This window comes from Symsagittifera roscoffensis, chromosome 3 (genome assembly GCF_963678635.1).
Source record: "Symsagittifera roscoffensis chromosome 3, txSymRosc1.1, whole genome shotgun sequence".
Taxonomy (NCBI): Eukaryota; Metazoa; Xenacoelomorpha; order Acoela; family Convolutidae; genus Symsagittifera; species Symsagittifera roscoffensis.
This window is the reverse complement of record NC_087064.1, coordinates 13,455,637-13,468,570: the sequence shown is the minus strand read 5'-3', so window position 1 is coordinate 13,468,570 and position 12,934 is coordinate 13,455,637. Positions and strand designations below refer to the sequence as shown.

The 12,934-nt window shown below is 47.1% G+C and overlaps 1 protein-coding gene across 1 annotated transcript in view; it reads right to left on the bottom strand.

Moving 5' to 3' along the window:
- The window catches only part of LOC134841096 (uncharacterized), a 585,733-nt gene that overhangs the window by 367,662 nt on the left and 205,137 nt on the right, over positions 1-12,934 (bottom strand). The window lies entirely within an intron of this gene.

Genomic DNA, 12,934 nt, shown 5'->3' with positions numbered 1-12,934 from the left:
GGAATAGAGATCAACTCCTTTTTATAACAACAGTTAGTTGCTCATTTACGTCATCAGCTTTTTCCAACAAAATTTTTTATTTGTAAACAGCTTTGTCATTTTTTGCGGTGCGACTATTGTTCTCAATGTACTCAAGTAATAATGAGTGACCTTTAAGCAGCTCATTTCCTAAATTTAGACGGGTTTCAAATAACTTGCGTATCCTATTTTGAAATTTTTTGTCCATGTTTTTCACAAATTGACAATATTTTATATTGCTCACTAAATAGAAATCAATTAATAAAATGAGATACTGTTTAGATATGTAATTGAATTTACGTTAAAATATCAACCTTATTTTACAAGATGGGGGAACTTGACATTTCAAATATTCCGCCTGGAACCTATTTTCTACAGCTTTTCGAGCTTTGAGTGGTAAGCGGTAAGCTTCTTACGCGTCTTAAGGATATAACGCCTTAGAAGGAGGAGAGTCTTTAACTCAAGGGAAGGAGGCTGGTGAAGCTCTTTGTACTCCTCAATTAGTACCTGGTCCTTAGCCTTACGCTTAGAGATAAAGTCTTTGACGCATTCAGAACGAGAATACCTGTTGAAACAAAACTTTCCTCTATATCCTCGGTTCCGTTTCGTCTACGGTATACGATCGCGCAAAAATTTGTCCGATAACTTAAAAACAAATTGACAAGTTGCTCACTACACAGCTTGCGGTTAATGTTGCTGATGTGCCTAATTATCGATTTATTAATGGCTTCGTGCCAAATTACAAGGTCGTTACGGTGAGACAAGTAGTGATGAAGGTAGTACTGTATTGTTTTCTGTGAGTCCCTAGCGTTAAATTTCAAACATAAACCTGGCTTTGTAAAGCAAGTATCTTTGATGCGCTTCTGAGACGGAGCGAGAAGTTCGCGTGATCCAAAGAACCAGTTCATAGAATGAATACCATATACTTAAGGGACCTATGTGACGGCTACGTTACGCTTAAGTATCAATGGGGTTGGAAAGTTAGGTAGGTCGGTTGAACTCCAACAACTTACACGGAGTAAACCTGAGGATGAAAGACTTCAGCTTAACTCACTTGATATCACCGTACCTGACCACTTAACATTACTGTCACGCAACAAAGTCAATAATCGGACGGGCAGAAATGGCTTCGATTTACTTGAAGCGAACGTGCTTTCAATTTCACCAAAGGTGGCTGGGGGATCAGGCAAATTGGTTAAGTTCCAACAACGCACGCGGAAGAAACCTGAGGATGAAAGAACTCAACTTAATTTGCCTGATATTCCGCTATCAGACCACTTAACATAAGGTGTGTGTCATCTTACAGCACAGTTTCGCAGAATTCTGGGGACTTTTGAGGATTTTTTGACATTTTTTCAAAATTTTTTGCACAAAATTTTTCGGAAAATTTTGATCAGCGGCTACGAGTCATAAACCAATCCAAAAACTAGTCCAGTACCTCTTGTATATGTTCCGATTTCACGAATTAATATTCCGTTCACATATATCAAAAAAAAAATTGGTATCGAGAAAAAATGTCAAGTCAGTTTGTCTATTAACCGACTTTAAGGTATTTCAGTTCAACAAAACAGTCCAAAAATCTTGGGTATTGAGAAAAACTACCGGGTGCTAGCTTGCGGAAAAAACTATAGCATATAGTACATCGTACATAAATTTATAGCACAATTGGAGTTTTAAAAGTTGTGGAAACTTCTTACATTTTTTAATTGGAGATTGGTGACACCGGGAAAAATCCAAAAACGTCGGGTGTCGAGAAAAACACAGCTGCACTTGGACCAAAAGTCAGCAATCAGGACACCTGAACAGGCCTCTCTTCCGCCAGTCTGCTCTTTCGTCTGTCAGCTCTGTCGTCTGTCTGCTCTGTCGGTTGTGTTGTCCTAGTGCGAAAATGTTTGTCGTAAAGTAGCAGGAACGGCAATGATTCGGACCTCGCTCTCCAAACTGAATCCGTTTAAGTTTCGAGCCTGCACCCTAAAAGTGTACTGGAGACCCTTCCTCAGGTTTGGAAAATCAACTCATCGTTTATCTCGAACATTATCCAAATTGCGAATGTCGTGAACGGTTACATAGCAGTATTCAGACAACCGCGTATTCAAACTCGTCAGAATATAGAAAAATACTGTTTCAACCAATCAGAATCGAGACAAAGAAGAAGTTATTAAAGAATTATTATGATTTCTTCTGTATTATTTATGTGTTTTCTCGATTCTGTTTGGTTCATACAGTATTTGCCTAAATACTGACGGGTATGAATACGCGGTTGTCTAAATACAGCTAAATACAGGCTGCAATCCGTCGTGAACGTATTCGAACTCTTCCTTTGTCTCAAATATTCTGTACTCAATAATGAACGACGTCACTGGGTGTTTGGGCACTTCGGTGTAGTCCCACGTTAATAGAATAAGAGTTAGTGTAACAGTCGCCTACTTGAGTCACACATGAGGTTAAAGAAAAATTGGCCCTATAACCATTGGCTCAAGGGTCAGGGACACTATCTCTTGTGTTTTTCTACCTCGAACGGTCGCAGCCAATTCGGTTCACTTGCGACATGAGACTAAAACCTTTGTTACAGCTTAAAGGCCACTACCAAAATACCCCCCACTCTACAAAATAAGAACGTCCCCATAATTAGGTCTCAAAATACATAAAACACGCGAACGCCGTCAAAAACAGAGTCGGAACAATCCGTATAGTTACTTTTTATCAGAGAGTGGACCTTTGATCTGTTTCAGATGGATCAACCTAAAACTCTCCTTACGTCAACATAACATTATAAAACACACTCAAGAAACTTAAATTGGGTACTTACATACCGGCGCACTCTCTAGAAATGAGTAACTAAATTAACAAGTAACTCTAGCTCAATTGGTAATCCTGTTTGACACGAGAAGTTTTAAATGAACAAAATTCAGCTTGTGAAATGAGTTTTGGGGCTGGGCACTCAAGTCTCTTTCCTTTCCCTCTCAAGACTCAAGAATCCGACACTGAGCATCCTGCTCACTTCGTGCTCCTCGCCCTTGAGGTGCTAGGCCCTGATGCATTCGACATTGTAATCTGCCTCAGCAGCGCTTCCTCATCGTCGGAGCTGATCACTATCTCTTCCCAAGCCTTTAGTTGTTCGTAGGATCGCATCCATTCCCTCTGATCTTGCAATATCTTCGCCTGTTTCGGCAAACCCTTCACTTTAGATTCCCTGTTCAAGCAAAAAGAGTTATGAAAGCTCAAGCTCACGTTCTTCGCTAATTCCTCCTCCAATATTGACTCCCTCGCCTTGGTATTATCTCTAGACACCCTACCAACACTCTTCCAACCCGTAGTGATTGCATTACGATGGGTCAGCAAGGGTCTCCTGAAGGCTTCCGGCCCTATCTCAGCCGGGAACTGTCGATAATCTTTCTGATGCTTCTTCATGTTATCCTTCCTCACCGCATATAACCAAGACGTCAATATCGCTCGAAACCATGGGAAGAATCTTATGCGGCTCCACGCGTGCCTGACCTCCATTTGTATAGCGATTAGTTTGCACGCAGTCTCAAACAACTCAAGCCTCCTGCTGTAATCAATAGCGTGTATCGATTCCGCTGTCGGTGCCTTCGACTCTCGATATTTCCTCCATCCATCGCAACGCCAGCATTGAACTCACAACCAGGAGGGTGACCTTCTGTCGATGATCGGGTAACCCGATTGACCGAACTTCCTCCACGTCCCATATCAGGCAGAGGTTCGAGTGCTCCGGATACAACACCGTCTGTGCCAGACAGTGACACGGGTATTCCCCATGCATGAGGTCGATACTCCGGAGGTTGCGTTCGCCCGAAGCTTCCAGCAGAGGTTCTAGCTGCATCATTTTTTCGTGTGTCACATCATTCTTCTCCAGGGCTGGGGTACTGTTCATCGGTTTCCCGATCATATTGTGTCTCTCGAAATCACTCGTGTTCTCACCTTCCAGACTCAAGAGTTCTTCCCCCGAGATCTCACTCAAGTTATCTCTTTGTTCTCCCAGTACAGTTTCCAGGATTTATCTCAACCTGTGCGAGTGATGCGACATTTGAGCCAGGCGTACGCATTTGGGTATCGAGAAGGCTTTGTCGATTACTATCCTCTGGCTGGCTACCTCCACCATCGCCATGTGTAATAGCTAGTGACTTCCACATAGGTTGGCCATCACTGATCCTAATAGGGACTTCGCGTTCACTGGCAAACTATAGGCTTCACTCACGGGAAACCCCATTTCCGCCTCAAGACCAACCTTCCAACCCTGATGTGCTTCTGGGTTATTTGCAACGCCCCAGGCCATGACTCCACGTTCAACGCTGTCACTAAGTGTTGCCCGGACTCCAGCATCTCCAGCGACTGCAAGCTGCACATCCTTGAGAAGAACCCCAGCGCCGTTGCTATATTATCAGTACTGTTCGTCTAACACTCAGCCACTATATGTACTTCACTCTTTTCCTTCTCGCTGAGGTCGCCAAACCAAGTGGCTAAGTCTTCCTTCTGGAAGGACTGTATCCTGACACAGGATCAATCATCGCAAGAATGCTCTCCACTTCCACACATCAGGTCCAGACACCTACCGGGTTCCATCTTCTTCGCTGATTTATCTAGCTTGCTCATTGTTTCTTCCGACTCCTTGCTCTGAGGTAGGATCAGTTTGTGTACCACATTCAGAGTCCCCAAATCCTGATCCTTCGTTGGTGACAGTCTCACTCGCTCCGTGATTTCTTCAATCAAACTTGCATAGGGATGTGGGAACCAAGAAGGCCTCAGCAACTTCCCAATAGTCCCCAAATTCGTAATCAGCTTGACGTTTCCATTTCCCATTTTCAATTCTACCCTCTTGTTCGAGCGCGGCACGCTAATTTCTTCTGGTATCTTCTCAAGTGTCAGGCCTAGGCAGATCCACTGGGTCAATCTCAATTATCTTCTCTGTCCAGAACTTCAACAGCTCTGTCACTTCATAAATCTTGTGGGCGTTCCCGGCCTCCGAATCCAAGAAAGGGTTGTATGCAGTACCCGTTACTCCAGACACGTACTGATATTCTCCCCGTTTGGTGGGTTTCGAGTAATCTTCATCCCGGGCTAAATTAAGATGCACGTCATGCCCCTCTTCGAACTTCTTGTTGTAGAATCTCCGTATTTCATCAATTTTCCCGTGACTCTCTAGAGACTGTCTGGAGCTATCCTCCTTTTCGATTCCAGTAATCTGGTACACATTCAGGATGACCGTGGAGATTCTCCTTTCCATAGTTTTACTTCCCATCGCCTTCTGATGACACGTTTGGACGGTACTGTAGGTCACCACGGACATGATTCATCTCAAGAAACAAGTGGCATCTTTTCTCCTCGCTAGACTCAAACCGGAAGTATCTCTGGCGTTATGCAGCATCAGCATTTGATCAACCTCTAGACTCTTGTTGCCCAGCTTCAATTTATCGTGTGAGGTCAACACCTCCAGCCCTATTCCCCCCAAGCTCCATGCGAACATCAGCTGTCCTGCCGTTCTGACGAAAGGATTTGCCATCGATGGCAACGCTGACGAGGGTGTTCTCATCGCCTCTTCGAAATACTCCAGCAGCAAGTTTTGCCAAGTTTGTCTCACCTGGTTCCCCGAATCTAACTTATTAATCTGGGCTTTTTGTTGGGTAGCCCAATGACGACGCTTGCGGGACACTCCACGATCAAGTTTCTTCAGGCAATCCTCCAAATCTTTCATGTTGTCCAGAGCCACCCAACAAGGTCGAGCGGTATTCCTCGTCGCATTTCTCTCAAGAGGATCGCTAGCCACTTGGTTCCCAGTGGCCTGATGTTGGGTCGAGAGCCATTCTTTGCCAACGTCCACCTTCCACGTTTGTCCATCGTCAAACCCCTTTTGGTTTTTGCCTTCTGAGGTCTCAAGTCTTCCGCCGTTGTCGAGTACGTCGAGACTTTCATTCCCTTCATCACCTCGGCCAACTTCCGTCGTGCGGAGCTGCCCCCGTAAGCCGCTGACTTCCACCGCGCTAGAATCATGGGAGCCGTCTTCTTCAGATTCTTTTCTGAGACTGCCTCCGCCGAGGGACCACTTAATTCTTCTACCTCTCTTCTCCTTTCCCGAGACCTTATTCATTTACTCGGGGGCGTCGCCACTATCATCACTGATAAGACTTCTTTATCCCGGTCCAGCCTTTCCAAATCTTGCTTCCCCCTTCTCGAGCCTTAAGAATATTAATATCTTTAATCATACTACTAGTCTTATTCTTATCATCCCTTTCAATCTCAATCATTTTATCATCAGTTTTTTTGTTCAGAGTAGAGCTGTCTTTACATGCGTCTTCTTTGCTCTTCTGCTCCGTTTCCTTCAGCTTGATCATCTTCCCTATTAGCTCCTTTCTCGCTTTTTCATCCAGTCCGGTACCCATCAAGACAGGTTCCCCGAACTTCACCACCGTGTTCCACATTTCTTCTTTGAAGTCCTCCAGCGTAGTCTGGCTCTTCATTCTCTGGTCGAACTCGCTCATGAAATCTCGCCAAGCCTTCTCGTCCAGTGTTTTCAGGAACATCAATTTATTGCCCTCAAATGTGTTCCTCTTGCATTCTTTGTTGTTCAAGAGCTTCATCCCATGTAAGAGGTCTCACTCGCCAAGGGCAATTCCAGATCTTTGCGAGGGGATCCCAGGGGTGGGGTGGCTGTGTTCGCCCAGTTGTCTCCACTCAAGTCTTGCAGCAGCTCCTGCGTGGTGAAATCTCTTTCAGCTGGGTCCTGCTCTGGTGTATTTCCCACCTCCATTTCTTCTCCCGCTTCACTGAGGTTCTCATCCATACTCTCCCCTTCCCCTGACTCAGCCTGCTCTTTCTCTAGTGCATCTCTAAATCTGTTCTCTACGGGGTGGCTTCTTTGTCTCCAGGGGTGCCACCGATAAGGATGAGGGTGTTCCCGGGTCCAGCTTCTCATATTCAGTGAGAGCTACATATAAGGGACCTGCTGCATCTAGCTTCTTTTCCTCTTGCTTCAGCTCTAGCTCCTTCAATCCGTAGAGCGCTCGTTACTTACTCGTGACGATCCTCATTTCATCTTTCAGAGCAATATGTTCCTCCTCCACGATCATTCTTCCATCATCCCAAATAGGCAGCTTGTTCTCCAGCTTAGCCTCCTCGAGCGTCCTCAAGATGTCCCGAACCTCGAACTTCGGGGGCATTGAGCCTCTCATCTTTTTTGCCTGTGTCGTCCATGAGTATATTTTGATGTCACACGTGTGGAAATAAACTGCGGCTGAGTATCCAATAAACAAGGGATCCCAACCGTCCGAAAACTCTTTTTGCTGCTTCTCCACAGTGGCTCTTGCGTGTAGGGACGGGACCACCAGCGCGCTATTCATCCCCAGGGTCATTCTTCTGACCAGCGGGAATTCAGGGACGGTAGTGGGCAAAACTTCTCGCTCAAGTATCATTTCCATCCTTTTTCACCAGTTCAAAATTTCCTTTCCACGCCGGGATTCTCAAAACTTCTCCCTTGTCCGATGTTACGGGATTCAAATTCCAGAGCTTGGGGTAAGCCTCGATCGGACCCTCACGTTTCCCCCCCATCCTGCACTGCAGTTGTCCCCGGAAGTTGAACACCATCAGCTCTGGGTCCTTCACTTTCCCGAGGAGTACCGTGTCGCTCATCCGCGCCCTCAGCTCTTTTTGCCTGCACCAGTTCAGCGCCGTCCCATCTAGAACACTTATCAAGCTCACGTGCACCACTGAATTCCGATATGCCGCCACGAGCGGATCAGGAAAGGCGTATGTTACCGCCGGCCCATATATGCAGGTCACGACTTCTCCAAGACCCCTAATCATCTCTAATGGGTCAGATCTCATGGCCAAACAAATCAGTCAAAAGAGGTATGCCTCCATTCGCCTCCTTCAACTCTTCTCTCGTCTTGGGATTTCTCTCCTCGCCCGTCAGGTATCGATTTTGCATTAGGAGATACTCCAGCAGCAACGTCTTCAGTCCGGCAGCACACTTGTATGAATAAGTTTCCGCACTTGGGTGAGCCTTCCTTATCGACAGGGGTTCCCCATACTTCATCAGTCGATGAAACGCCATCAGTTCTCAGTGGTTCAAGAGTACTAGTGTTAAGTATCCGTCAATTCGGATAGTTTCCACACCCCTGCTGAACATGTAGGCCGGGCCAATGTTGAACAGATACCTGGGGTAGACCAAGTACAGGGCCAGCAAGAGGTTAATGGGCATATTTAGTAATTCCTTCACGAACGCAGATGGCATTCCCCACATAGAACACTCTGCCCATGTACTTCTTCTCCCAGCATGGGCTTAAGAATCTCAAGATCTCGTGGGTCTTTCTAGTCTTCAGCCCGCCCTTCGCGTGCTCCCTTCAGAATCCTCCAATGGTGACTTCATTTGCCGCTGTGACAAATCTTCCCACCGTCATCTCTCTGCTTTCCGCCACTTCTAGCTGTCCCTCAAGAAACTCCCATATTTGTTTGATGAGAGGTGGAGCACTCTCCCGCGTCTTGTCCGTGGCATTCTCAAGCCTTGGTGTCAGAAACGGCCACCTGCCTCTCTCTTGCGTTAAACGGTACCCCATCAATTCCAACTGCTTTTCGGCCGCAGCCACATTTTTCCTTTCGTTACTCGGTCCCCTCGCCTTGCTGGTGGAACTCGTGATCGTCAGATCTATGCTCCAAAACCACAGACTGGCAGTTAAGTGGCCTCTTACCGGGGGATTGTCCCTTATCTCTGGATTGAAATTTAGTTGCCGAGCGAGATTCGACACTTTAAGACAGAGGACTTCATCCAGCACAATCAAAATATCCGCAAATTCGTAGAATCCTCTCAAAGCATGAGGCACATATGCCAATGGCGCTAACTCCGACATAAGAAGTCTCAAGTTTATCGGCTCCAGCTCGCGATTGGGAGCTGCCATAAGTATCCGTCACGCGTTCCTTCACGCTATCAAGATCAACATTGCATACACAAACTGCAAGGCAGGCGGCATACTCGCGTAGCCCGGGGACGTCGAAAAGGCCACTCTTGTCTTGGGTCCAAATCGAGAAACCACCGACTCGTGCACCTCGTTCATGGCGGCGAACAACGTCTGGATTGCTTAAAGATTTTCTTGGTAGTTGATGCCTCACCTTGCAGGTGCTCCAGAAGCCCTGCCGCATGCAGGTGGTCGTTCATTCCCGAAAATATCAGAAATTTCGGCTCGCAACGCGTGTCCGACTTGATTGCCACCACCAGGGTCAGCATCTGATTCTGCTCCGACCCAGGCAGCAGATACACTAAGGTCTCAAGCCAGAATAACTTCGGGGACGTCCCCTCGAAGTCCGACCCCCCACGATGATCACCCTCGCTGCCCCTGGATCCCATCGATCATACACTGCCAACGTCTTGGCCAACTCTGAGCTTCCACAGGGTTTACCATATCTTGGATCCTCGGCCAGCTTCGGACCTTCATACGCGGCATCTGGGAGCCCTATGCCTTTCGGCTCAAGCAGCTTCTCCACCACTCTCAACTGTGCGGGAGTTGTTACCCTGATTCTGGCTATACTCGTTCGTTGCTTGGGAGGTTCCACTATGACTCCTGGACTCCCCAATTGCTTGAGAGGCCTATAGTTGACTGGTCCCATTATCGACTTCTGCGGGATCCCAGTCAAGTCTGCTGTCTCCATTGTCCTTGCTCTTTAGAAATCTGCCTCCTGGGCCTTCAACCAGTCCACGCAGTGGTGTCTACTCAAGTCTTCATGTGACACGTTCTTGAGTCCCAGGACTTCTGCCAACTCCTGCCTGCATGCCAAATCCTCCAAGCCCAACTCTTTCACCCTCTCTAGATATCGTGTCTTGCTCGTCTCTGACGGTCTCTCCGCCTTCTTATTGTCCACCAACACCACTGAAGACACCACCGAGCTTTGGGGCGTGGATGACTCTGCATCCTCTGCTTCCATCGGTGTGGATCCCAGTTGCCTGGTCCGGCTGCTCCTTGAGCTATCTCTCGAGTCGATTCTCGCTCCCAGACGGCCAGATAGGGGCCTAGTGGCAAAGAAGGGAGATATCGGGGGCGGACCAAAGGTGAACTGGGCTGTTTCCAGCATGTTTGACTCTAGAATGTTTATGTGCCTCTGGAAGACACCATTCAGCCACTCCATGCCCCTGGGCCTATCAAAATGGATGCAATCCGAAGACGCATCATCCTGAAGGGAGCGTTCCATCATATCGGCCACGTCCAACAATCTTACGGGGAGCATGCTCATTTGCTGGATCTGTCTGATTATCTCGTTGATATTGCGCACTTTCTCATTCATCTCTCTCGCGTCTTGGTCGGCCTTCTTGTTGTATGGAACAGTGCAAATGGTGAGTATCGCGGGATCTAGATAAATCCTCAGCTCCTCAAGAATACAACTCATCTTCTCGTGCAGCCTCATCACCTTTCGTGACTCTCCCCTGGACACGTCATTGGTCCCCATCATTAAAGTGACCGTGTACATCTTCACCATGTCTAACATCTCCAGAGACGCCAACATCTGCCATCTGCGGCGTTGTACCTCCAGAAAAATTAAAGACTCCAACTTGCTAGTGTGACTGGATTCGTGTCAGCACTCGTATCAGGCTGTCACCTATAATTTAGTGGACCGCACCCTCTGGTATTCTTGGCTGTGTGAAGTATTGAGCCCAGGCGTCGTCATGGAAGCAACCCCTCCTTGCCCGTTCTGCAGTTGTCCAGTCCATGCGGTTGTGCCTGTGATACGCACCATCCGTGTTCTTCTTATAACTCGCAATTATTACATTCCTGAAAGGATGGTCTCTCCAGGTGGGAGGTCGCTCTTCTCTTGCTGAATCGTCACGAGTCCTCGACTGCAACCTATCTTGTAGCTCCTTAAGTATTGGCCGTATTGGTTGCGTATCTAGACTGCGCACGGAGGGCACCCGCTCAGCTTGTATCCACACTTCCAGCCCCTCGTTCATGTGCTCTTGGGCTACTCGGTTTAACTTAAAACGCCCACTAGACCGGGGAACCTCATCCACCTCCATCCGCGACTCTGGTCTCGATCATGTGGCAGCTGGTTCCGTCGTTCTCGTCTTCCTTTCCTTCTACTTCGCGAACTCTCGTTGCCTCCTCTGAATCTTTTCCATCTCTGACTTTATCTGCTCGCAGTTCGCCTCGTTCTCTCGCACTTTCTGTACCTGCTGGTACTCCGCCCTAATCATGTTCAGATCGCGCCTTGCCTGATCCCTCTCGAGGATCGTTTGATCTCTTTTCAGGTTTGCCTGGTCCATCTCAAGTTTCGCACCATCCCTATCAAGGTTCGATTTGTCTCGCTCCCTCTGGGCCCTTTCTAGTTCCTTCATCAACTAACTGAGGTCCGGGTGCGCTTCCTCTGTCTGCTGAGACCGTATCATAGACAATGGCCTGCTCATGGATTGGGCTAAGAATCCTGCTGCCGGTCTGGTGGGGAGTGGGAATTCTCCCGCACCATGTTCTGCGTTATAACTCATGCCAGGATTTCATGCCAAGTCGAATCCCCTCATGCTTCCATCCACATTCCAGGATAGCCATCTGGTTTATTCTTGATTGGATATCCCCTCTGAGGTGTAGCTAACCATCAACACGGCTTCTGTCGGTGATTCTCTACATTCACCCTGTGCCTCTAACTGTGAGATAGCGTTCAACATCACCGCCAACCTCTCATCGACTTGGGTATAGTCGAGATCCCTCAAGCGCTTGTATAGTTCGTCGAGGGTAGGCCTTTCGAGCGCTGCTGTCATAGACTTCCAGAAGCGATTCGCCATCGTCACTCTATCTTCAGGTGATCTCACGTATCAACCAACTCGAAAAAACCTTACCAGTTAGAATCGAGAATTACCTTACCAGTTAGACTCGAGAAGTACCTTACTAGTTAGACTCAAGAAATACCTTTTCCCAATCAGTGCTTGAGAAATGTTTCCCTCTGACACTGCTAATAGAGAATTTGCTCAAGATCTCCTTCTCTATTCAAATGAGTGTGACCTGGTCGTCAATTCAATTTTGCAAATCAATCTGAAAAGAAAACCCATTTTTAGACCAAGATGTTCTGTGCTTAACCTAAGTCTCCCCCATTATTGTGTATTTAAAACATTATCCCACCAATTATTAGCTAAATTTTCCAAATTTTTCAGTTAGTGATTTTAAAAGCATGCAGATTCATTTCATGTTTTAGCACCATTAACTCTCTGAGATTTAATTGTCATGCCAATTACATTAAAATCGTTTACCTGCTTTGCGCCCCCTTGTGCCTAACTCGTGCCCCCTTTTAACCCAACTCGAGAGTCCTTTGCCTCCTAACTCAAGACCTCCATGTCCGCCCAAAGCTCAGGCGATACTGAAGTAGTACTTCTTGTGTAGGTGCACCATTATCTCAGTTTCTGCAAAGACCACGTGCAGGATGGCGTACAATTCCCAGGTGTTCAACGTTCCCCTGTTTGGATTGTAGACCGGCATTGAGACCTCTCGTATCCCTCTTTCGACCATGAAGTCCCTCAGTCTCGTTAGTGACAACATCGCGTGTTTGGTGTATATCGTATTTCTTTTGTTGAACAAAAAGCACAGGTATTCTTACCAAAAAGCACAGTTATTTGCCCGGAACTTGTGAAACGGAGGGAGGAAGCGCAGTCATTCCTCACAACCCCGGTCCCTGCCTAAATAGAAACTCCACCTTCTGATATTCTCTCTTGAAGTCGGCCTCTAGTCTCGTTTTGAAGCTCTTGTCTGCCGTTATGCAGATCACGCTTCTCCTGTCTGACAAGATGAAGTCGCTGTCCGTGATCAGGACGTTCTCTAAATATTCATTGGATACTTCAAATTTTGTCTTGAAATTTCGCCCTAGGGTAGGCTCAGCCTCCTCCTGATCCGATTCCAACCCGTTGGTCTCTCTCACTTCCCTGAGCTTCTTTATC